Source organism: Bidens hawaiensis, unplaced genomic scaffold (genome assembly GCF_021521415.1).
Source record: "Bidens hawaiensis isolate Kalapana, Puna unplaced genomic scaffold, B.hawaiensis_p1.1 tig00025013_1, whole genome shotgun sequence".
In the NCBI taxonomy this organism is placed as follows: domain Eukaryota; kingdom Viridiplantae; phylum Streptophyta; class Magnoliopsida; order Asterales; family Asteraceae; genus Bidens; species Bidens hawaiensis.
This window is the reverse complement of record NW_027493976.1, coordinates 179,097-198,974: the sequence shown is the minus strand read 5'-3', so window position 1 is coordinate 198,974 and position 19,878 is coordinate 179,097. Positions and strand designations below refer to the sequence as shown.

Genomic DNA, 19,878 nt, shown 5'->3' with positions numbered 1-19,878 from the left:
GGGTAATAGTAATAGTTCTTTTAATAGATATTATGTGACGTCCTCTTATGGATAATTATACAGGGTTAAGATATGTATGTATGTAAGGTATGTGTATGTATTGTATGTCGCCTGATTAACTAGAACTCACTCAGCGTAGCTGACTTTTAGTATGCACACGGGTACATATGTTTATCGAGAAGGCATGAGGATGACACATGGCATGGGTTTGAACGGCTGGCATCTGAAGATAGGAGAAAAGATGTTTTAAATATAATGTTTTGTGTTATGGTATCAAAGAAAAGATTAAATGTTTTGTAATAAACGGTTAAAGTTTTATATTCCGCGAAAGTTTTAATAAACTCTGATTTGTAGAACTGTGTTTATGAGTAAATCTGACGCTAAAGTAGGGCTACCGGGTACGGGGCCTTACATGTCACACCCCGACTAAAGGCGCGGAACATGTCGGGGTGCAACGGATTGCCCATGAACACAAGACACTATTAAAGTGACAATATTTAAACAACTTTCATTTCATTACATCAACCAAATAACACAAACTTGTTCATACAAATAACCGAATAAATAGTCAAAACAAATAACCTAAACAGTCAGAAGATAATAGTTCTTCAAGGTTCCAAATCAACCAAGTAATAAACATGTAACATTGCATAAAATAAACTTTGTCAACACGAATGTTGGTGAGCAATTTTCATAGTTTTGAACAATAAGTATATAATAGATGAAATCCACAACTTGTATATGGAACAATAAATAATAGCAACAATTTATATATACAAATAGTAAATAGTTTGAGACGCTTTTCTATATGGTAACAACCAAATATACTCGGATAATAGTTGCCCTATGCTACTAGCAATTAAGCTAAAGTAGTTAGGGGAGCGTATGATCATACTTAATAGTTTCATAGAGGTCAACCCGCCTAAAGTATTAAACATATAGCATGTAATCATGTAAAGCATATAACACCAAATTGAACATTTATTTAAGTAACATATACTAAAGAGTTTGTGGTTTGAGACACAAGTACAAATCATTTGAGTTTGAATAAGTATGCGATGTCACCCCCAAAACGTAAGATGGAAAACGGGGGATGAAAAAGTACTCACGTTAACTAAGTAACTTGAAAGATTGATTCGAGAATAATCGGATATCGGTTTAACGAGCAAAACCTAGATTAAACGGGTCTTGAGTTAGTAGGTAGTCTTGAAAGGGTTTAAAGTAAAATATATGACAAGTAAAGTAAATAAATAAAGTTTAGGGTTTAAAATGTAAATATTTGAGAAATTAAAGAAATGTTTCTAGAAAAATAAGTTTACCCGAAACCGGGTCTTGGTATATTATTCATTAATATTACTCAACATATGTTAAGTAATTATGCGGGTTATAATGCACTATTTCAAGACCCTTTTTTATATAAATACCAAAACGAGGTTTTAAAGAGTGTTAGGATTTGTCGATTCGAGTCTTGATAATTAACCAAACTCAGATTCAATCTTTCCAAAGTGATAAATGTTATGAGATAACTCAATAAAAATCAAAAGACTTAACCAAGTATATAGTTCTATTGTGAAGAACCTTAACATCCGTTAAGCGAGTATTTTGTTTTACCGGTCCAAACTTGTTATAAAATCAAGTTGGATTCCGACATGCCAAGTATGTTGAGAAAATAATTTAAAATTAGTTTAAAAATATATTCTTGAAGAAAAGATGAGTTTCTGTTGGTGCATTTTGTGACCGTCGCTATGCAATTCTGATCAGCGGAAACGAAGTACGAAGTTAGAACAACTTCACCATAGGCGAAGTTATAACAACTTCGCCGTAGGCGAAGTTGTAACAACTTCTGCCATAGGCGAAGTTAGAACAACTTCGCCATAGGCAAAGTTATAACAACTTTGCCTACTGGCCCAAGCCCAAGCCTGCGAAGTTGTTTCGATATATATATATATATATATATATATATATATATATATATATATGTGTGTCTTGTTTAGGTTTGAGTATCCAGAAAATTAGAGTATTGTGTGTCCAGTTCAAGTAGCTAGAGAGAAACCGAGAGGGAGAGTCGTGTGGGACGGCCCGAGGTAGAGCTCACCTCGGGTCGGCCGTCATTTGTTTTCGTGTTTGGTATGTAATGTGTTTCGGTTATTATATAAAAGATCTGCAGATGTGTTTATCCTACTCGTGTGCTTGTTCGTGTATGTGTTTATGTGCAATCGTGTTCTTCGTTTTCTACACCAATAAACGAGTCTAGGAGGATTCCGCACTCCTAGACCTCGTGCGGATCTTGTATCGATCGGCGACGCCCCGGGGGAACCTACAAGTGGTATCAGAGCCTTAGGCTCTTATGCTATGGTTCGAGATTTGCGTTTTGGTGTTTTTGGCACGTTTCTGATGCGTTTTTGGCCGAACAGCCGCCGCAGGCGAAGTTATGGGGTTCAGGCGAAGTTGTCGCTTAAATTTTAGGGTTTAGGCGAAGATATAAGGTTAAGCGAAGTTATGTACGAGCGAATTTATGGCCGGGCGAAGTTATGGACAGGCGAAGTTAAGGAGGGGCGAAGTTGACTTTTAGGTGAAGTTAAAAAAAAAAAAAAAAATCGTCTGTATGGCAAGGTGTACGCGATTATTGTGAGACCGAAGACGTTGTTCCGTCAACGAGTGAAACTTGTTATCTCTTGGTCTTACGTGTGAACAAATACGTGTCAACTCTGGATATGGAGTTGAGGTTGTGAATGGGATATTGATTGAAACTGGATATTGACACATAGTTGGGGTGGTTTGTGGGCAATGAAATTGTTGTTGTTCGAGGTTGACCAACTGAAGAAAGTCAAATTGAACTGAAGGTTTTTGTCATTACTGGATTGCGGTCAGAGCATATTATTTATGTTATTTTCAAGGCGTTCGAGAATTGGATCCTGAAACGTGATGCTTATTTATTAAAGTGAAAATTCTGGAACAAGTTGGATTTAATCGGGAATTAAAGTGTTTATGTTCTTGATCGTTATCCCTGGTGATTGAAGATGCTTCGGATTAATTAATGGTCATGTGTGTTAGATTCTGTCAAGGTGGTTTTGTGATGAAATTGATCACTTGATGTTGAGTAGTTGAAGATTAAACCTTATCGTATGCCGACGTGTTGGTGAAGTTGTGGAGGGAGCCCAACTTCACGTGTTGGTGAAGTCATAAGGACTCACGTGATTGGTTGAGATGATCAATTAGGCACGGGGATGCATGCATTTCAAAGACCTCAATCTATATAGTCGGAGAAGCTTACACTGAAGGGGAGATCTGATATGGAAGACGCTGGGTGATTGGTAGATTTGTGAAGCTACAAGACAGTTTCAGACACGGCTGGTTGAAGAGCAAACAGAAGATCATCAGTTAAGAGGAGTCTGTTGGTGCATGTTTTGTAACAGATGATCTTTTGTGTTTGTTAGAATTGAGAGCAACGGTCAAAGGGGAGTCTGTTGGTGCATTTTGTGACCGTCGCTATGCAATTCTGATCAGGGGAAACGAAGTACGAAGTTAGAACAACTTCACCATAGGCGAAGTTATAACAACTTCGCCGTAGGCGAAGTTGTAACAACTTCTGCCATAGGCGAAGTTAGAACAACTTCGCCATAGGCGAAGTTATAACAACTTCGCCTACTGGCCCAAGCCCAAGCCCGCGAAGTTGTTTCGATATATATATATGTGTCTTGTTTAGGTTTGAGTATCCAGAAAATTAGAGTATTGTGTGTCCAGTTCAAGTAGCTAGAGAGAAACCGAGAGGGAGAGTCGTGTGGGACGGCCCGAGGTAGAGCTCACCTCAGGTCGGCCGTCATTTGTTTTCGTGTTTGGTATGTAATGTGTTTCGGTTATTATATAAAAGATCTGCAGATGTGTTTATCCTACTCGTGTGTTTATTCGTGTATGTGTTTGTGTGTAATCGTGTTCTTCGTTTTCTACACCAATAAATGAGTTTAGGAGGATTCCGCACTCCTATACCTCGTGCGGATCTTGTATCGATCGGCGACGCCCCGGGGGAACCTACAGTTTCGGTGGCCAAAGCACACTTGTGTATCTTAAGCGAGTGAACTCGGTTTAGTTCGGTTTTGGTTCGGTGCTTGACTCGGAATAATACCGAGGATAGTTGCCACATACCCAAATATCATAGAACTATAGAAACGATTTTAAAAGTTAATATTCAGATCTTACATATAACATGTTTATTTAACTATTTAAACAAAACGTGTAAATAAGAGTTTGGTTTTGGTTTGGTTCTCAACTCGGGATAAAACTGAGGCTAGTGACTACATACCCAATACCATGGAACTCAATTGACATGAATTAGAAACTAAACTAATTATACTTTAAACAAAACTAGTAAGCATTAAAGGAAATATAGTATAATCAATGATTATAATGAGTCCTCCATGTAGCCTTGCCTTGTAGCGTATCACCTCAACCAACCATGGCCGGAGAAGATGAAAGCCGAAGGAAAACAAGGGTGCATATTATATATATGTTGTACCACAAGCTTCAATTACTACGCAACAAATTAAATTAAAGAATGTTTTTGTTTGACTTCAAAGAGTTAAACTAGTAAGAACCTTGAAGAGATGAAATTATGATCTTTGTTTGAGATAGAAAGAAGTGAATGAACAAAGTTGTAATGAAGGAGATGAACTTGTTTATATAGAGTAATGGTCAAAGCTTATCTCTATGTTTTATTTCCAACATTGCATGTGTTTTTATTTGGTTAAACAAGTCAAAAAATGCAAACGAACAACAAAAAACGAATTTGTGGCTGCAGGTGGGAGGGGGCGCCACACGACCAGTCCACCACCCTTGGCCGCACGGCACGGCGTGGTCAGGGGTGTGTAACATCACGTAAATTTCGGGCCAAAAATGACAAGTTTCCAACGTCAAGGGACCAATTCTGCCAAAAATTCAAACTCAAGGGACTAAAATGAAAAATCTGTTTTCTTGACCTCTCGCGCTACGCGACGGGTCAAGAGAGACACCCATCGCGTATCGCGATGGGGAGTCTGACAGGCTATGACACGTGTGCCACGTGGCACACGGTGGCATCACCTGCCGCCACGTGGCTCGGCGCCTGCCACGTGCCGCCACGTGGCAGGTCTAGGAATTGACTCAGCAAGCCTAAGTCTTGGTACGCGACGGGCTTGCTAAGGGGCCTGTCGCGATACGCGATGGGACCCAAAATTGCCCTATAAATAGCAGCCACGGGTTCTTCACAAATTCACACCAAAAACATACACATACTCTCTCACTACTCTCTCTCTAAACCTCGAAATCCGTGCCATTGATCCGTCTCGATAAACGTGCCCCGAAACCTCGTAATACGTGCCATCCCCCGACGATATCACAAACAAGAAGGAGGTGCTGTCCCGACATCCCAACGATTACCTCGAAGTGCGTGCCAAGAGTGTTGGTGTCTCGATAAGCGTGTCAAAGGTTGATCAAGCTTGTGATGATAAGAAGAATAGAGTCGAAGTGTTGCCCGAGTGAGAAGGGAATATTAAGCCAAGCAAGGTAGGCATAATGTCCGACCACAATAATAATAAAATATTGAAAGGGCTTAATACCCTAAGTCGAAATTATTCTTGATAATCAAAGAAAGATATAACAAAGAAAATAAAGAAAAGAAAAGATAAAATATATGTATGAATATATATATATATAAGATTATTCTTTGTTATGAAATATATTATTTAAGTATAATGAGTATACTTAAATAATAAAGAAAAGAATACGTTTCTTAAAGAAGAAGAAACGTCGGGTTTTATAAATAAACTAAAGGTTTATAAAGATTACTTTTTAACTAAAGGTTTTAAAGTAAAAAAGAAAATGAACTAAAGGTTCATCGAGATAAATAAGACTAAAGGTCTTAAGCCGGATCATGTATCCGACTAATAAAGGTTATACTCGTACTATAGGTACGAGATAGCAAGAGAAGAACACAAGGACGGTGTTGGAAACCGATCCCTATCAAAAGGTGAATACGCCCCACTTTTACAAACTTGTTTTCAAACAAAACAAACGTGTTATATGTAAAACTTTACATGAGGCTACGTGTCTCTAAAAACATTGTAAATAAGAGTATGAGCCTAGCCCTCAGGCTGTGGTATACGTTTGTCTGGATCCTTACATATGTGGTATGCGGTGGGCACATCGCAACACGCCTGGTCACGACCTCCAGCCACGATGGGCCGAACCAAAGTATGTTCGAGTGAGAATGACATTGTGTATATTTATGGTACCTAAGTACGTCGAAACGCTGCGGTGTTTGCTGAGGTGACCTAGTGTAGAGACTCGAGTTTATGATGATTGTTTAACTTGATTATTCCTAAGCCAAGATGGCCCGAGGCTTACGTGGTCTCGAGGGGTAATTAAGTAAAGAAAATATTTTTAGCGTCAGCATATTCACCAGCATTCGTTGCTGACGTATTTTATTTAACATTTTGCAGGTAATCAAGATTAGAGCTTGAAGGACGAAGAAGCTCAAGTATCCGATGACTCGGATAATTTTGTGTAAATATTAAAACATGGTGGTTTTGTAAACTTATAAACAAGTAAAACAAATCGAGTCTTTCGTCTCGTATATTGTAATGTAAATATTTATATTATCGATCCTTATGTTTTTATAAGACTTCCGCTAATAACCGTAACTCTGATTTATTTACAAATATGGTACCAACTATTGATCATACTCCTAGGCCTAGATTGGGGGTGTGACAGGGTAGGGTGGTCTGGTCCGGTTTGTTTCGCGAGTCGTTTAGAGTTGTTTTCGATGCGTTTTAAGCGTTTTAAAAACCCGTAAAAGGTGTTTTCGAAATTTGACAAGTGTGAGATGATTATGTAACATCAAAACCCATTATTTTACATTATCGAAAGATCTGGGTTACAAATCAGGTCGGTTTACAGTTCAATCGTACAAACAAGTTAGCCCAAAATTGACGAATGTCACAGGTGAGCCTTACCGAGAAAGGTTAATGTGGAGGTAGGGTCCTAAACCCCAGGCACGACCTTTTACTTATCACACTACATTTTGTATTTTTTATATTTGTTTACTAACCAAGGCCCAATAGGTCGGGGGTTGTGGAGGTAACCCCTAACTGGGCTTGGCCCACTAAGATTAGGGTTTCATGATGATGGTCATGGAGTTCTCTATATAAGGGGCCTTAATTTCTCATTTGAAGGGACCCTTCAACACTCTTGGCCTCCATCACTTTTTGTGTCTGCAAAAAAAATGAAACTCTTAGCATTCACCTCCATTCTCCCATTTTTCTATGGCAGGTTTCGAGCACCTGAAGAAGATCGAGGTGTGGCTTCGTTTGTGTTCAAAATCAGAGAACTTCCATTCGACCCGGGCGGGGTTGAATCCATGTTTCTTCAGTTGATATTAGATTTGTGTTAAAATGGTATGACTTTTTAGCTTTAGTAATAATATCATTAACATTAAAAGTAAAAATGTTTGTTGATTATTATGAGTAGTCAATGTTTTGATGATTTGTGATTTAACTTTAGGCGTTAACCTAAGAATTTTTTATATGTGGTAGGAGACTAGATTTAGGACTGGGTTGTACCCAAGAGTATGTGCCAGATCAATTATTATCTTTCATGAAAGTTTGGAATTTTGGCATGACATTTTTTGATGTTTTCAACTATTTAACATATTTACTTTTTAACAAAGATGAAAAAAAAAGGAATAGCGTGGACACAAGTCAAGTGTTTCAGTTTATTTTTTTGATAATTAGGGGAGAATAAATACTAAGTAGTTTGTTTGCTGAAATTGTAGTAAAGATGTGTTACAAGTTACATGGACATAAATATGATAAGTGTACCATGGGCCTTTTGGCTTAGCGGTAGCCCGGTTGCTTCCCCTAGGAGATATCGTCTCTTTGAGAACGCATGTGTCGGGCGGGGCGGGTGTTGATGGTGGTTAGGGTTTCGTCCAGGGGGGGTTGAGTTGGACTTCAAGCGTCAAATAACTGGGACTGTTGAAATCCTGTCACCGGTAGACTTGGAAAAAATGTTCAAAAAAATAAATATGAAAAGTGTTACAATTTTCATGGTCCCGATGGAGTATATTTCACTTATTACAAGCAAAATGAATGAACTCTTTATGCCTTCGTTTTAAATGCTTAAGTACCTATGCTCATTCTAGTGATTAAGTTATTTGTGGCTATACTCGTGTCTTATGTTTAGATGGATACGATAAAAGTCAAGATAGATGTCATGCGACCATGGATAGCTCACATGGTAACCGTACTTCTACGCATTTTAAAAAGTCGTGAAGTTTATGTACACTGGTGAGTTGACTTCGACAACCATACCAGAACTTCTCTGCGTTTTATTGATTGCTGATAAATACCAAGTGGCTTCTTGTTTTAAGTCATGCGTAACTTCCTTAAGATCACTTCCGATGAGTTTAGTTTCCGCGTTGCTCTTCCTTGACGTGCCCGAGTTTGTTCGGCTCTCAAAAGCTTTTACGCCTCTATGTGATGAGCAAGACCGTTTGTTGTTAAGAAATACAGTGACAAACTATGTAAGTTTTCTTTTCATTCACTTTCTTTATCAATATTAAACCTTTTGTTTATTTGGTATTTACTATAAAAGAAATGGTATATTACAGGTCATAACTTGAGAATATTATTGACTTGCCTCTGGTTGCAAATCGAGGCCATCATTTCTAGTGACAGTGTGAAGGTGAAATCTGCAGACGTCGTTTACGATCTGTTTGTGAAGTGGTGTATGCGCCATTATCCGGATCTTGATGAACGAAAAGTCGTCGCAAGCGGGCTCGCAAACCTCATCTGATACCCCTACCTCAACAAGCATGTGCTAAAACAATGTATAAGTTATGAGCTGGTAGTTCCTCAATTTGCACCAACAATTGGTGCAAGAGTATTCAACTTTCAAGCCAACCCATTGGTCAGTGCCCACGCACACCAATACCACTGGTTTAATGAGCGAGCTTACACTCGCAAACCCGTTTTGGTGGTCGAGCTAGGCTTTCCTAGTGATGGGTGGGACATGTACATAAACATCACACGTGATCAATTGCTTACTCTGCTTAAAGAGGTTCGGGTCAAATCTGAGTGTTTTAACTTTGGCGGCAAAAGTTTCTTTTTGTGTACATAAACATCACACGAGATCTGTTGATTTCGAAAAGAGTTTTTTTGATAGTTGTTACAACTTAGATTTGAAAGAGAGTGAATGACAAACATATAACCAATTCTTCTTTTGAGATTTGATTTGAAAACATGCATTAGAATGAGGGTAAAATTAAAATTCAAAGGGAGACAAAATAAGAATTGTGAGAATAAATTGTAGTGATAAAAAAACCTTAAAAAGTTCAAAAAATAATAAAAAATCATAACTAGAATATAAATAACAAACGAAAAAATTTAAAAAATCAAAATATTTCCCCCGTCATTTCCGTCCAAAAAAACAACGAAAAGACACAATGCTAAAAATGAACAAACAACACAATGATAAATAAAAAAAGACAAAATATGTTGCAAAATATAACATAATTCTGAACAAAATATAACACAATGTTGAGTAATATAAACAATAGTCAAGGAAAAAAGACACAATTAATGATGAAAATAAACATAAAACACAATGATATATAAAAAGACACAACGACTTTTTTTTTCCTAAACATTGATTCCTTTTCAATTTTTTTAGAACGCGAAAGACGATGGAAACATTTTTGTGTTTTTACATTTTTTGTTTTTTTATTAAATTTTGATTTACGATTTTTTATTTTCTTTAATTATTTTATAGGGTTTTTTTTTCTACAAGTTTTTCTCACTATTCTCATTTTTGTTTCCCTTTATATAATAACCTGACCCCTTAGAATGAATAACAAACTGTGCCAGCGGATATGACCAATACATGATGGGTAATTATCTTACATATAACCGACTAGTATCCACCAACTATAAAAAAAATAAAAAAGTTACAACCATATATATGTACCTTGAATTATCAATATCTACCAAATTGTGAATTTGTGATCCCTATACAACTCCCAAAATATCCACTCGATTTGACTAAGTTGCGGTCAATAAGGTAGGGATCATCAAAACGGTAAAAAAAAAATTTTTTTGCCTAATTGTTCTTTTGATGATCGATTAAGACTTCTTGAAGTTATCGGGTGTGTTTGGCAAAGGGCTTTTAGGAGCTTTTTAGGGGCTTTAAGCTACAAGCTTTTAGAAAAAGCTCATATCTAATAAAAAGTATTGTTTGGTAAGAGGAGCTTAAAGCTTTTAGAGGATGAGAAAAAGCTCTAAATTGAAACGATACTATAGGTCGTTTGAGAAAAAGCTCTACAAGCTTTTACATTTGAATTTACAAGTTTGGTACTTGAACTTATATCAATTTTTGTTAATTTATATAATAGTTACACATTTAACCCTTATTTAAAACTAACTACCCCATGACTTTTTTAGGAGCCATAACTTTTTCACACGTTAATAATTTTTTAAACAAATTACATTATAAAAACGAGCATTTTATTCTCTTTAATTTGAGTATGATATTGTTATACTTCTTTAACTTAAAAAAATTAACATACTACGTGATTATCGGTTAGGATCGGTAAAAAGTCGAGTTAGATGAGCTCGAGTCATGTGTAAGACCAAATTGGGAGTCGAGTCAGATGAACTTGAGTCATGTGTAAGACCAAATTAGGGTCAGAACGAGTCGATACAAAAATGGTTAAATTAGTTCGATTCGTGTCGGTACGCTTTTGAGTCGAAAGAGGTCAGGTCAGAACATATTTCAGATTAAAACAGTGCATGTTCAGAAAGGGATTCATATCAAAATATGTTGGTTTAAAAAAACTATCTATTTGAAAATTACTATATATTTCAGCTTTGTTTCTTGATTTTCGACATCATTTACAAGCTTATTGTTTTTCCATGACGTCTACATTTAGGTTATGTATGCACTGTCATCAGGTGAATCATGTACCGACACTGATTATGCGGTTGATGTTAGGTTGTGCGCCCATTCCACCGCACCATGCGGGCACCCAGCTAGTTTTATTAAAAGTTTCTGCTACTCTGCCAAACACCTAAATATTTAAAAGCTACAGCTAACAGCTACCAGCTTCTAGCTTTCAGCTTCCAGCCTTCAGCTAGTTTTCCCAAACATACCCATCAACAACTTAGAGGTGCAATTTGTAAATCACACTCTACTACGCATTAGCGAGTTGTACCATCAATCAGCCTTTACAAATGCCCCCAAATTAGATCCCGCTAGTAGCCCTATATCACAAGTCCGTCAAACCAAACCAAACCAAACCAAACCAAACCACACCTTCATCACCATCTCTTTCAAAACCCTATAAGATGTCCGGCGGTTTCTTCCGTGTAAGTACACTCCCAATTCCACACTATTCACATTCAATTTCATCATCAACAACTCATTACGTCAAGCTAATTACTCAATTAAACGATTCAGTTATATCATCGTAGCCAAAATTAATCGAATTAGTTGTGTATTTTGTGTTATGATAGGGTACCACGGCTGATCAGGATACTCGGTTTTCGAACAAGCACGCGAAGCTGCTCAAATCGCAGAAGTTTTCGCCTGAATTGGAGAATCTGGTTCGTTCTTATTTACGTTATCTAGGGTTTTGATTTTGTTTATAGTTTTATGTGTAATGGATATAATGAGCTGTTTGAAGCTTGTGTGAGTAATGAATTATGTGTTTTCTAACCCTAGGCTCAAATGTTAGATTTCAGCAAGGCTTATCGAGAGGTTAATGTTAGATTTGTGTTGAAAACTTAAAATAATATGACTTTTTAGCTTCAGTAATGATATCAGTAACATTAAAAGTAAAAATGCTTGTTGATTGTTATGAGTAGTCAATGTTTTAATGATTTGTGATTTAACGTTAGGCGATAACCTAAGAAATTTATGTCTGTAGTTTGTTTACTAGCTTGCAATATAAATGTGATAGGAGGCTAGATTTAGGACTGGGTTGTCTCCAAGAGTATGTGCCACGTCGATTATTATCTTCCATGAAAGTTGGAATTTTGGCATGACATTTTGAAGTATATAACTATTAATCAGATTTACTTTTTAACTTTAACAAAGTTGAAAAACAGAATATTGTGGACACAAGTCAAGTGCCTCAGTTTAATTTGTGATATTTAGGGGAAAATAAGTACCAAGTAGTTTATTTTTGTTTGTTGACACTGTAGTTAAAGATCGTTACGGGTTCATGGACAAAAATATGATAAGTGTACCACGGACCTTTTGGCTTGGGGTTTTGAGTCGAACTTGAAGTGTCAAATAATTGGGGACGGTTGAAATCCCGTCACAGGAAGACTCAGAAAAAACGTTGTTTAAAAAAATAAACATGATAGGTGGTATAATTTTTGTGGGACAGACGGAGTATAATTTAAGTATTATAAGCAAATTTAACTTTTATGCCTTCGTATAAAATGCTACAGCACCTATGCTTGTTCTAGTGATTATACTTATGTTTTATGTTTAGGTGGATATGACGAAAGTCAAGATGGATGTCATGCGACCATGGATAGCTCACAGGGTGACTGAACTTCTTGGATTTGAGGATGAAGTTCTCATTAACTTCATTTATGGTCTTTTAGAAGAGAAGGTAACCTACTACTTTATATAGTTTATAGTTTATGAACTTAAAAGTCTGATAAATTGTTGCACATAAATGCAGGTAGTTAACGGTAAAGAAATTCAAATTTCACTTACTGGGTTTATGGAGAAAAATACAGGGAAATTTATGAAGGAGCTTTGGACCCATCTTCTCAGTGCCCAACAGAATGCAAGTGGTGTTCCTCAACAATTATTGGATGCGAAGGAAGATGAAACTAGGAAGAAACAGGTATTGTTTCTTTATAATATTTGGTAAACTTATGCGATTATGTATTGCATATTTCATCTCATTATAATGACATCATAAATATAGGAGGATACGGATCGTATAACCCGGGAACTAAAAAGAACAAAAGAGAAGGAAGGCCGAGAGCACGAACAAGAAAGAGGGAAGACGGTATTAATTCTTTCTATGCAAGAGTTGTTACAATAGGGCCAAGTTTTTGGTTTTGACTTATGATTTTCTTATGATATTCAGCGTGCTTCTGCAATTATTTGGGTTCATGTCCTTTCCTCAAACTACTGTAGGACAGAGATGCTGTTGATGTGAAAGCTGCTGATTTGGAGGGCCGCTCAAGGAGACGCACAAAGTTTTCTAGCAAGTGGTCGGCTGATGACAAAGGGACGGATGAGACAAATGGAACAAACGAAACGGGCAGGTTAGTGGAACACAATCATTTATTAACTTATTTGTATATTATCGTATTTGTATATGTTTCGAAACATACGTAAAAAAGATTAACTTGAAAATGTTTGTATGATTAAGAGTACATCTATACTTACAGCATTGTTAAGACGTCCGTTATTTACTTTTTCTTTACAGAGCTTCTCGATATCCACATCCCGCTGATCGTTCTATGTCGCCACCTCGGTATCTATTCTGAGTTATTATTATTAATTATTATTATTAATTTATTATAGTCTAAATCTTTTTAAGGGTCTTGGACCTTTATATGATCTTTTTTTTAGAATTTCTTTTTGTTTTTACTCATTATGACCCAATTGTTTTTTGTATCGACAATATTTATTTGCAGAGGCACACGCTCGAGATCAGTTAGCAAATCCTTTTCCAAGTCCAGAAGTTGTTCAAGGTACCATTCCAATTTTAAACCATAATACACATACACGCTATCTTTACTTACTTTGTCTTCTTTATGTGTCTAATTATCTTTATCTTAGGTCAAGAAGTGTGTCAGAGTCACCTAAAATCTTAAGGCGCTCGGTTTCTGTTAGGAGATCTCGCTCTCTTTCAAGACGATCTTCTACGCCTCGCAGAATGGCCTCACGTCGGCGATCCCCATCCCCCGCGCCTTCACATAGACGATCAGTTTCACCTGCAAGGCGTAGGCTGCGCTCTCCATCCCCTGCACCTTCAGCGGGCGATCATCTTCACCTGCAAGGCATAGGCTGCGCTCTCCATCTCCTGCACCTTCACGCGGACGATCACCTTCGCCCTCAAGGCGTAGGCTGCGATCTCCTGCACGTCGCATATCACGGTCTCCTGTGCGACGAAGGTCACGCTCACCTATCTATCAGAGGTCACGCACGCCCATTCGGAGGAGATCCCCTATCCGTAGGAGGTCAAAAACCCCCATTCGAAGGAGATCGCGAACGCCCATCCGAAGGAGGTCGCGAACCCCCATCCGGCGTAGGTCACGAACTCCCATCCGAAGGAGGTCGCGAACCCCCATCAGGCGAAGGTCACCATCCCCATTTCAACGCAGGCCACGATCTGCTTACCAACACAGGTCACAATCCTCTGAATCTCCGCCGGTTCGTGGCAGGTCCCCATCTCCTGTGAGGAGGCGATATCAAAGAGCTCCATCAACGCCACGTCACCGGTCTCGTTCTCCAATCAGGAGAAGGACAACCGTCCCTATGCAGCAGAGATCTCCAACTCCCGGAAGCAGGTCTTCTTCACCATCAGGGCGGGTTTCCATGTCTCCCAGACGTGGTCCACCCCCCTCTTATCTGAAAAGTGGTTCACCAAACCGACAACAGAGATCACCTGTACAATCGCCTTCCAGATCTGTATCTCCGCCAGCTGCTGGGAGAAGTCCTAGTCAAGAGAGAAGGTATTGTAGGCTATATGTTTTCTTTCATGATTGTAGTATCATGTGTGTTATTCTGTAAGCTGTTACTTTACTATGTCAAGTTTTGCATGTAAGAATCTTGTATAACCAACTAATAAATGATACTGTTTTCTGACAGCCCCATTCCCCCAAAGAGCCAAAGAGAAAGTATGAATGTGAAAGACCGTTTGGGTCGTGTAGATGTGGATGAAAGGACTTTTTCCAGGTATGTTCTCTATTCCATAACATTTGAAGGCCCTTGTATACAATGTGCTAGTTCTAGTTATTGTTTTTTTAATGGGTCAAAGTATAGGTACCAAGGCCTGTACGTTGAAAAATATTTATTGTTTTTCAATAAATGTTTACCAAGGCCTTGACCTTTTACCAAAAACGTATAGGTTCCAATCATTTACCATTATTCAAATAATGGGTTAAGTTGGGCAAAATTAATTGTATATGGGTTTATCTGGGTCACCTTAAATTAGTCAACAGGTCCAAATGGGCAACAATCATAAAACTTGTTTACTTAGATAAACAACCATGACCAGTGTTTGTTTTCACCTACTTGTTGCCAACTCAATCACTGCCATCTCCACCATTACCACCACCAACGCACTCACTGCCGCCACCATCGCACTCACTGCCGCCACCAACGCACCCACCACCCCTGCGTCCACCACTCACTGCCACCATCACCACCATCTACGGTTCTACCATTCCGCCATCAACTTATCGGATGCATTGAAATAACTTTTCAAGCATAAAAAATAGTGTATGGTGCTGTAGAAAGGCTCAATGCCCTTTACTGTTTGAAGGTGAATTTGGTGGTTGGGTAATTGTACAAACTGTTTATTTTTTTAACTTAATTAAAAAACACTTTTGGTATTCTTTTCTAACAGACTCATTTTAACCCGACTAATTTGGCCAAAACCTGTTTTGACTTAAAACTCATTTGCTTAGAACCTGTTTTGACTTGAACTCATTTTCTTAGAACTTGTTTTGACTTGAACTCATTAGCTTAGAACCTGTTTTGACTTGGGCTCAATTTGCTTATAACCTGTATTGATCTGAGCTCATTTTGCTTGATCCTGTATCGACCTGAACTTGGACTCGCTCGACCCGCTCAATTTGCCAGGCCTATGTCAAAGAGAAAAAACTTAGACAAAAGGGACCCGGTCGAATGAGTTGAAAGAATGAAAGGCACACAAAACTCTTTTTAACACATACAACCAAAAAGCATTTTTATTGAATGATTTAGAGTATTATTGTTTTTGAAATTGTAATTAAATTCACAAGAATAACTATAATTTTTTTGCTAGCCGGTTAGTTTTGACTCATTCTAGAAACAACCTCATTCAAACCGAACCTGTGGTGACTAATGGCCCACCCATCCTGACCCGCACGTCTTGCCACCTCTTGCATGTTCATTTTAATTTGTAATTAGAGGATTCAAAATGCATGTCATTTTTTTCAAAAAAATTTTACAGAGTGAAGGAAGACAGACATGAGAACAAAGATCCGATCAATGATAAACATGACAATAATAAATTTTCTCCCGAGCAGTTAAGCTGCCATCGCCCCAGTGGAGCTGAAGTTCATAACAACAAAAGGTTTTTTCTTTTACTATCATGTTATGCATCACGCTTATTTAGAAGGGTTCTAATCCTTTTGTTATTTGACAGGGCTCACGGCTTAGAAAAAGGATATAAACCTGATGAGAAGAACCAGGAAGCTGTAAAATTGGCAAAGCCCGAAAGGCATACTGAAAGTGGCTTAATGGATTCTGGCTCCGAAGAAAGTGACCATAAGAGAAAGCACAAAAGGTCAAAAAGGAAAGATGTCACATCAGATGATGATACAAGTCATGATTCCCGCACCGAAGACAGAAAGGAAGCTAAGAGAAGACGCAAAGAGGAAAAGAAACTGAGAAAAGAAGAAAAGTATAAGCGACGTGAGGAAAGGCGTCGCAAAAAGGAGAGCCGACGGGAGGAAAAGCTAAAACTGAAAGCCGACAAGAATGTTTCTCCGTCTTCAGATTTTGATAAGAGTCATGACAGTCAAGACGAGTCAACTTTGTCCGATCAGAAGAAACTTGAAATCGAGTTGCGGGAAAAGGCCCTTGAATCACTTAGAGCCAAGAAGGGCGCGGGTCGTTAATTTTGTTGTTGATTTAGCTATTTATCTTTATCGTTGAAATGACTTTTTTTTATCTTCTCTACCCCCTCCTCTCTTTCCGTTAAACGTTTTCTTTTGGTTATGTACTGTATTGTTGATATTTGCTCAATTACCGTGTTTAATACTGGCATGTGTTTACTGATGGCAGCTGAAACGACTGAGATATTATCTCGACTTGAGTGCATTAGGCTGACTATCTGCTAAGTTTTCTGGTAATAAATGTCTGATTTGATGGTTATGCTGAAATATTTATGTATATGTATATGGATAATGCTACTGGTGATGATATGGTTACTAGTTATTAGTTAATAAATAGAATTTGTGGTTTGACTTTTAGATGAAAGTATTGTTGACTAGATGATGAGTCGGCGGATCTTGTTCTGTTGTACATTTGGGATCATCAGTCAGTAATGGCAGGTGAGTCTTTAAGAGGATCTTTTGAATAGATGTTCGATATTGTCTTGAATTTGGATTAACTTTTTCTTGGTTGGCAGGTTTAAATTTAATTCAGAGCTTGGCTGTTTTTCCTGAATGCCTTAAGCTTCTGTTTGTGTGCTGACTTGAAATAGGTAAGTAAATAATCTATGTTAATGTCTATTTGTGATTCCCTGATTGTGAAGAATCTCTACCTTCTTCTGGTGAATATGCTTCTAGTGTTATATGCACTTGTGATTTTGTGTTGGTCTGAAATTTTTTGTAATTAATTACGAATTCTGAAGCAACCATAATCAAACTCTTGAGCTTAGGATGTGTTTACTGTGGCTACAGTCTGTTGTTTTATCCATAACATCATATATTCACACGAGTAAGGAGACCGCTTAGTGAGGAAGAGAAAAAGTATTAGTTGTCTTTTAACTTAACTCATTAAGATTTATCCGCGTCATCATGGAAGCAATTAGGTGGTAAGAGTACAATTAATGAGGCTTAGTAGCCATGTAATATTTTAGACTATTCAGATTCTTCATATATATAAGATTAAGTTAAATACATAGCTCCAATTTTTTTTTATGGATTTTGTAGAAATTCGATTAATAGAAATGTGATTGTTTTAAGTTTGCAAATCAACTGTGCAACTGGGATTAGGATATTGTGTGTGATGTATATATGAATGAGTTCCTGCATGCAAGAGTTGTAACGGATGTAAAGCTCTGAATGTATGACTAATTAGGACTATTATTACGCTTCTTTATAAAAATATACTATCATTGTCATAGCAATTTTATCACATACTCTGTTTTCTTATGTAAACATATATCATAATCATAACGGTATTAACATACCATCGTAATTATAACAACTTCAATTATTTACACATAATTCGTTATCCTTTACAAGCATACTCATGATCATTACATGAAAATACAGCTTTATGATGCCTTTATCATCTTTTTGGTTACAACATTTTCATATATTTACATCTCCACATTTTGACATTTATCTCAACTTGGTTCATGAAAATGTCACTTATTGGGTGTTGGGCAGAATCATCCAAACTAATCACATTAATGTTAACATTCTCTACTTTGAACTTCTCTTTGACCAAATGTCTACCGCCATGGTTTACACTACACATTTATATTATCTTTTCATTGCATCATGAATATTTTGATTGTGCTCTGCTACTCGATTTTTTCAAGATTGTTGGCCATAGTAGTTATCGAAATCTACAATTAATGTTAGATGTCAGTCAGCGTCCCTCCAAAGTTTTTTGCCAAATGGTTAGTCCTGATATAATCATTTGCAAATTTCTCATCAAATAACATGCGTTATTATATGAAATAACGATATGCACACGCCGTTCAAAAAAAAGAGAGGAAAAAGGTGATATACACCCATGAGTACCAAATAATGCATTGATTATTTGGAGGTGAAGTTCACTTACCACAACCATCTACATGACAAATGAGAATGAACCCAACAATGAATATGTTGGGAGAACATAATAACCAGAATGAATGTGTTTATGAAGCAGCAAATGAGGGCCAGCTGATGCACGTGAACAATGAGAGACTTCAATCTAAATGAGTAAAGCGACAAAATCATCCCAGAAAAATAAGCGTAATACTTTGTTGAATAATACAACATAATGCTGAGATCATGTATATTGCTTGTTACTTTAGAGCATTCATACTGGAATCTTTATCTCTAAAAAAACATATTCTCTAGATTTTATCTTTAACTTTGGTTTAACCTCTCACATTTTTATATGTATTAATTTGTAATTATTTGTTTCTCTTTACCGTACAATATTTAAGTTGTAAAGATGGTAAAATATTCAAGTTATAAAGATGGTAATTAGTAGATTTTTCTATTTTAAAAAAATATTATTTCAAAATCCCTAAAGCTAGATAGAGACTCAGATTGAAAAGAAACATATAACACCCACCTTGCTATTCCTACGCCCATCTCCTTATATAAGTCGTATAGGTTCATACTACTCGTATAGGTGGTTGCTATTGTCATATTTTTGTTGGATAATCATTGACCATCTTATAAGCTTATACGACAATTTCTATGCAACTCGGCCCGATACAGGCAGTATTGGGCTGTACTAGTAGTATTGGGTCATACGAGATCCATTTGAATTTTTTTATACGAGATTAAGTCATGCCAGAAGTATGAGTCCATACGAGATTCACTTCACCAACACATTCTTGATAGTTATCATCAAATGACGACATTTTAACTCCATTTTTTATTAAGTTTTAGTTTGACACTATAACCACTTTATTTACTCACAATAACGATAGTTTTATGAATAAAATGAACAAACAATATTCGTTTCGTTGGAATCTTGTATCGTGTCAAATAATTTACACACTCTTATATCGTATCAAGTAATTGACGGAATATTGTATCGTGTCAAATAATTTCCGTTATGAGGGAATTTTCCACGTGTTATATGTTTCCGTTATGCAAACCCGTATGAATCCCGTTACATCTTATCTTACTAGCCTAATAAAAGAAAATG

General features: G+C 37.1%; 1 pseudogene across 1 annotated transcript; it reads left to right on the top strand.

The window, feature by feature from the left end:
- Positions 1 to 11,321: 11,321 nt before the first annotated feature.
- On the top strand, positions 11,322 to 17,518 carry LOC143570619 (uncharacterized; annotated as a pseudogene). The gene is made up of 12 exons (XR_013141968.1): positions 11,322 to 11,393; positions 11,541 to 11,630; positions 12,527 to 12,649; positions 12,722 to 12,889; positions 12,974 to 13,057; positions 13,189 to 13,319; positions 13,484 to 13,531; positions 13,695 to 13,751; positions 13,840 to 14,735; positions 14,872 to 14,958; positions 16,220 to 16,342; positions 16,415 to 17,518. The product of XR_013141968.1 is annotated as an uncharacterized LOC143570619 (transcript).
- Positions 17,519 to 19,878: the final 2,360 nt, after the last annotated feature.